The 7295-nt window shown below is 34.1% G+C and overlaps 1 pseudogene; it reads right to left on the reverse strand.

The window, feature by feature from the left end:
- Window positions 1-1155: 1155 nt before the first annotated feature.
- Window positions 1156-2138, reverse strand: LOC136308703 (large ribosomal subunit protein uL6-like; annotated as a pseudogene).
- Between the last annotated feature and the right edge of the window lie 5157 nt (window positions 2139-7295).

Genomic DNA, 7295 nt, shown 5'->3' on the forward strand with positions numbered 1-7295 from the left:
ATTCACTCCCCCCCATACCCTCCTCTCTGGTAAAGACCATATTGGTGTCTGTGTCTCTGAGTTTTTTGTTTTTCTTATTTTTTCATTTGTTGCATTCAGTATTATAACCCACACAGGTGAAATCATATGGTTCTTAACATTTCTGTCTAACTTATTTCACTAAGTATGGTATTTTCAAGGTCTATAAATGTTATCACAAATGGCAATATTTCATCTTTTCTTATAGCTGAGTATTATGCCACTGTATATATGTACCACATCTTCTTTATCCAATCATTTAAAAAAGGACACCTTGGTTGTAACCATGTCTTGTCCATTATGAATAATGCTGCAATGAACACAGAGGTGCATATATCTTTAGGAATAAATGTTTTCAAACTTTCAGGTAGATACCAGAAGAGGAGTTGCTGGGTCATATATTGACTTTATTTTTAATTGTTTTAAGTAACCTCAATACTGTTCCCTATCGTAGTGTACTTGTTTACATTTCCACTGGTGAATAAGGGTTCCTTTTTCTCCACAACCTCTCTAATACATGTTATTACTTGTCTTGTTGATAATATAAAATCAACTTAATGAAGGCCGTATATGACAAACCCTCAGCCAATATCATACTCAGTGCTGAAAAACAAAAGCTTTTATTCTAAGATTAAGAACAAGACAAGGATGTCCATTCAAACTACATTGTATTCAATGTAGTACTGAAATTCCTCACCAGAATAATCAGGCAAGCAAAAATGGAAGGAAGGAAGGAAGGAAGGAAGGAAGGAAGGAAGGAAGGAAGGAAGGAAGGAAGGAAGGAAAGAAGGAAATACATATTGTAAATGAAGATGTAAAATTTTCACTTTTTGAAGATGACATAATTCTGTATATAGAAAACTTCAAACACTCTACCAAAAAACTATTAGAAACAATAAACAAATATGCAGTATACTTGCAGGATACTAAATCAATGTTCAAAGATCCACTTTTTTTTCTATATACTAACAATAAAATTTCAGAAAAAATAATAAAAAAACAAATTTCTTTTGCAATTATAAGAAAAAGAATAAAATATCTAACAATACATGGCTTTTATTGCATCTTTAAAATAATCACAAATAAGTCTGAAGAATCTCTACCATCTCTCTGTTCTGTAGCTGGACAACTTAGATCTTACTCATCAGCCTGCTAAATTGTTCCTTTTTCTGAAATACAGATACCATCCAAAACTTTTCTGATATCTTTGTTTTTAACTGTTGTGACTTACTGAATCAATAGCTAAATTTAATACAAATACAATTTTGTTTCTTTCAATAATTAACTCATCTTTCTGTGTTTGAGATACTAAATAAGCAATACCTGACCTCATCCAAACCCTGAAAATGTATTTTTTGCCCAAGAGATTTCTGATTTTAACAAGAGAACCATTCTCCTGAGTAATGACATTGATGGGGAAGTGAACAGAAAGACAAGTACTACATGATTTTACTCATATGTGGAATCTAATGAACAAAGTACACTAACAAATAGGCTCATAGAACAGACTGACAGCTGTCAGAGGGAATAAGACTTGGGGCACTGAGTGAAAAAAGATGAAGGGGATTAAGCAGAGAAAGAAACATAAGTACAGTGTGAGGATTACAGGAGAGAAGTGAGGTGAGGCCAAATAGGAGAAATAGAGAGGGGATAGATGGTGATGGAGGGAAACTTGACTTGGGGTGGTGAACGCACAATACACTGTACAGATGATGTGTTGTAGAACTGTACACCTGAAACCTGTATAATTTTATTAACTGACTACATCCCAATAAATTCAATAAAAATTAAAAAAATATTAACAGAGAAGGAAGTTTCAAATTAAAAAAAAAAAAGCCAGTCTCATCTTGTACAGCAAGCTCAAGATGACACCCTTGATCATGTTCTGTACATGACTACAGATAGTGCGAATGGTAGCTTATTCTTTTCTTTCTATTTCTCAATCATTTGCCAACAAGAGCCTCTTTTTTTCTTTCTAGGTGACTGAGTTCAACATTGATGTGACTGAAATCCTTTCACAGGGTACCTGTGGGGTCTTTCACAATAACTGTATGTCCCCTCAGAGGGATGTCCACATCTTCTGGAAGGTCAGCAACCTGATTGCTGAGAATAATCTTCATCTTCTCTTTAGATGTCAAAGAATCACCATGGTTTTGATTTGCATTTCCCCAATGATCAGTGAAATCGAGCACCTTTTCATATATCAAGTTTTATTTTTCCACTAAGCCTATTTGTGGTTGATTCTAATGACGCTGACAGAGATCGTCTTTCTTACCATAGAGTCAACTTTAGGATGCATAGACTTTAAGTGAGAAGTGTAGATGAAATTCAAAACTATTACATTGATCCCATATATGGTCTGCAGATAAATTCCTATTTTTCTTGTTATCATAAATGATATAACTTTCAAGAAGTAAAATGCAGAAATTAAAATTCTATCACTTTTTTATCTTATTTTTATTAATTTTAATGCAGTGACATTATAAATCAGGGTACATATGTTCTGAGAAAACATCTCCAGATTACTTTGACCTTTGATTGTGCTGCATACCCCTCACTCAAAGTCAAATCGTCCTCTGTCACCTTCTATTTGGTTTTCTTTGTGCCCCTCTATCCTCTATCACTTTTTTTGAGTACAATATTGGAATGAAAACACTTGACAAAATGAGAAATCCTTTGGCTACTCAAAATTATGTACTCTCATGTACAGCTGTTTAGACTACATAAATCTATAAAATGTATTCTTATTTCATTAAAAAGTAATAATATTCAATTCTAGAACATGAAAATTTGAGGATGAAGTCGACAGCCAGCCTTAGTCTTGGGTAGATAGATAAGACTCATATAATTTATCCACTGATTAGATCCAGAAATAGAAACAATAAAAGATAGATATTGATATAAACACACCTAGGCAATTCTTTCTTGGGCTTATCCATTAATTTATAAAACAAATCAGGAAAACATCACATAGAAAAGAAGTTCAGCCAGACCAGGTCATAGTTCAGTGGATAGAGCGTCGGACTGGGATGCAGAGGACCCAGTTTTGAAACCCTGAGGTCACCAGCTTGAGCACGGGCTCATCTAGTTTGAGCACAGCTCACCAGCTTGAACCCAAGGTCACCGGCTTGAGCAAGGAGTCACTCGGTCTACTGTAGATCCCCGGTCAAGGCACATATGAGAAAGCAATCAATGAACAACTAAGGTGTCGCAACAAAGAATTGATGCTTCTCATCTCTCTCCTTTCCTGTCTGTCTGTCTCTGTCTGTCACTCTCTCTGTCTCTCTCTGTCTCTGTTACAAAGAAAAGGAAAAAAAGAAAAGAAGTTCAGGAAGATATATAAAATATACACCCTGCTCTCTGAATTTAAATTGGGAACCCTAGAATTCTGCTGATATTCTTATTAGCCTTCATTTGTATTAGCTTCTGCCCTACTTTATATAAACAGGAACTCTGTTGCAACTGTGCAGGAACTTAGAGGTCATGCTTAGCTGTGACATGTGCTGTTATCACACAGATCAGGAGTGAACAGGTCCACACATAGTAAAGAAAGCAACTCCCTATCTGTTTTTTATTATGTTTAATATCAATTATATTACATCTTTTTTTCTCAGGGACTATATTTTTTGTAATTAATCTTAGCTCGCAGAGGCTTAAAAATATGTAACAACAAATTTATTGTTATGAAAGTTGCATTTGCTTTGCCTAAAGATTGTTCATCAGTTTAGTTAGTTCTTATCTCTCTGAAACCTGGAGTAAGGACACAAATGCTTCCAAATATCTGCAAAAGTAGTCTTGTATCAAAAATTCAATGTAACAAACTCTGAGTGTTCTGAGCTCAAATGATTATGGAAAATTGCCTTTTTCTGATGAAGTAATCTACATCCAGATTTTGTCACCATGGTGAAAACAGCTTCCTCCAAATTTGTTTTACAAGGAAATTGGTACTTCGGAAATGATGTGCACTTCTCTTTAGAGAAAAATACATCTCTTGAAAAATGATGTTTTTTTTTTCTTTAAAAAGAACTTCTTGCTCAAAATTTCTTTAAAAATATTCAATTTTCTTTTTAATTGCCCTTTTCAATTGTTGGCATAAAAAGATATTTTAGTGCCATAAGTAGTCTACAATAAAATGAACACAACAGATTGTGATCTAAATCAGCAATAAGTAAATTTTACATTAAAATATTCATTTTATATGTTTGAAAATAGTTTCTGAAAAATAAATTATGAATTAAACTGAAAAAAATAAAAAATGTATACATTATGAAATATAAATTTTCCTTGAATAACTACTTTTAAAAAATTTTACTTCTTTTTTTGTTTTGTTTTTTTGTTGTTGTTGTTTTTTTTTTTTTTAGCTTGAAATCATTAAATCATCTGGCTACTTAAGCACCCAAGAGCTGTTGATCTGGCTGAGGAAACTTCGCTCCCTGGGGACAGAATCTAGCCTCTTGGCAAAACCTAGCCTGCTGTTCCACTGCTCTTCCAATTACATGAAGCAATCTGAGTCATTCTGAGAGTTAAAACTAAGTGAACAATGAATCCACAAGTAATTTTTAGACCTTATTTTCTAGGCATTTTGCAGCTCAAACATAGGCACTGTAATATAGTCAGGAGTTTGGCTTTGAAGTTTTTAAGATTTGTATCTTGGCTCTGACTCATAGTGACTTTGAGACTTAAAGTTTAATTAACTTTTTGATCTTTATTTCTCAAAATAGACATTCAATGAAAGGTAGTTATTATCCTTGACACAGTAAACATATAGACTAGTTGGTAAACTGACATATGGTGGCTTATATATATGAAAAAGAAAGATGTAAAATGTGAAACATAGTAAATTGTGAGATAAAAGAAATACAAATATGAAAAGTTAGACAAGACAACCGTAGAATTTTTAAAGTAGGATACAACACTTCAAAGAGAATCATAGAGATCATTTCAGTCTTCTGGATTAACTAGCACTTGAACTGTATCTTCAACAAACTGAATATTGGATAACAGTATCCTGAGTTCTGATTAAAGGGCATGCTCTGGGCATGGTGTTCAAAGTTATATCAAATATAATCCTTGTACTCTTGGGAATTAGGACAAGTAAACCAGCAACTACACTCTAAGGGAATAAATCACAAATCCTTCACCTTTTATCTATTTAAATAGCTTACTAGCTGATAATATTGTTAGCTATTTTCCATATATCAAAATAGAAATTTAACCTCACATTGTCTCTTTTGTATTGCAAGGTGACCACAAGATATACTGATTGATAGTCTGCCCATTGGGAGAATTTATCTTCTCAGTGGGGCTCCATAAACACTTCTGAGTCTGGCTCAAAAACTACAGAGCAATTCTGACTTGTGTTAGCATATTAGGCAGAGTTTTTCTATAAAATTTTCTTCTTCTAAATCATCTGATATTGTCATCTGAGACAGAGAATACTCCTTATTGTTGTGGCTGAAGGAAGAATGAGATTGTTGTACAAGTAGGCCGATAAATTTTGAATCATTTGCTTATAGAACTTTCTTATGTCTTCAGAATATTAGAAACCATATAGGATAAACCACTTCTAATTGATAATGTAATGTTGCTGATTATGCCCAACCTTATAGCATGGTGGATCAGTTAGTATTTATTTGACCATAGGAAGCAAATCTCACAAGGCCATGTGTTATATATACCGTGTGGATCCAGTGAGAAACTTAGTAACCTAGCCATAAGACTTGGTCCTGATATGATCCATTAAGCCTCCACCAAAGAATGCTGAAAATCAAAATGTTTTTGTTACCATTCCAAGGATATCAAGAAGCCTTAACCTTCTTGCTTTGAGGAATAAAGTACTAATTCTGGGCCTGTGCTACCTGAGAATCCAAATGTCCTCCTTGAAATCAGAAAGCCAATTTCAATAGCAGCATCACATATTATCATCTTTGAAGCATTAATTGAATTACTGATTTCCTTCTCTCCAATGCATTTGTTATTGCCATTACAGGAGATATACTCACTCCAACATATCTAACTACCTTATAATTTGGATTCCAGATTCTGATTCAATACTGTTCAAACCTAAATTGCTTAAAGCACTTTTATTTTTAAGTGAAAGGAAGAGAAATAGACAGACTCCCACATGTGCCCTTAACAGGATCTACCAGGCAATCCCAATCTGGGGCCAAAGCTTGAATCAACTGAGCAATTCTCAATGTCTGAGGTTGAGGCTCGAACCAGTCAAACCACTGGCTGTGAGAGGGGAAGAGGGAGAGAAGAAGTCAATAGGGTAGAGAAGCCGATGGTCATTTCTCATGTGTGCACTCACGGGGGATCGAACCAGGATGTCCGCGCACCCAGCTGATGCTCTATCCACTGAGCCAGCACCAGGCCCACTTAAAGCACTTTTAATTGCTTCTTGGACTCATAGTTTATGATTTGTTGCCTTATTGTTATAATTAAAAGTTGACCATACAAAATGAAGATAATATGTCAGAATGTCTTTGTTGTATTTACATTTTTGGATCAGAATCTGCAAAACATATCTATATTGACAAATTTTTTCTGAAATAAACTCATTTTCTCTCTCATACAACTTCTCCTTCAATCTTCCTCACCTAAATAAGTGGTAATAAAATTCACCAGTTTCTCAACGGAAGACATCAGTGGCCTTATTTTTATCTTACATTCCGTTTCATCAGCAAGTTCTACTGACTCCATCTCTAAAAGATATCCCAAATCCAATCAGTTCTCATCCATTTTTGCTTTTTGAAAGTGGTATGCTTGAAACAGCAGTTGGAGATAACATTAGAAACTTGAAATCAGGTGGTGTTCTTTTACTGCTTACAGCACTCCAATGATTTCTCAAAGCTGTAGAGTAAAATCCAAATGTTAACTATGACCTACAGGGCCAAAAATTACCTGGCCACTGCCTACTTCTTGAGCCTCATTTCCAATGCTTTCTCCCTCTTGCAATCCACTTCAGTAATACTGTCTTGTTTGTTTGTTTGTTTTTAATTATTTTTTAAACTTCCCAATTATTTTTCCATTTTGAAGGACAAATTATCCATTGGCATGTATTTTCTATCCCTCTGTTCCTTCACATCACTCAGGTTCCTGCTTAAATTTTACTTTTTCAGAAAATGTCTTCCTTGATTATCCAACTGAAATATCACAGTATTTGTTCCCCACTATGTTCTTACTTATTATCCTCCTTTATAATTTTCTTAATATTTTACTTACAATAAGTAAATAATAAGTAATATTATACAAAGTATATTATACAAAGTAATATT

Source organism: Saccopteryx bilineata, chromosome 6, assembly GCF_036850765.1.
Source record: "Saccopteryx bilineata isolate mSacBil1 chromosome 6, mSacBil1_pri_phased_curated, whole genome shotgun sequence".
Lineage (NCBI taxonomy): Eukaryota > Metazoa > Chordata > Mammalia > Chiroptera > Emballonuridae > Saccopteryx > Saccopteryx bilineata.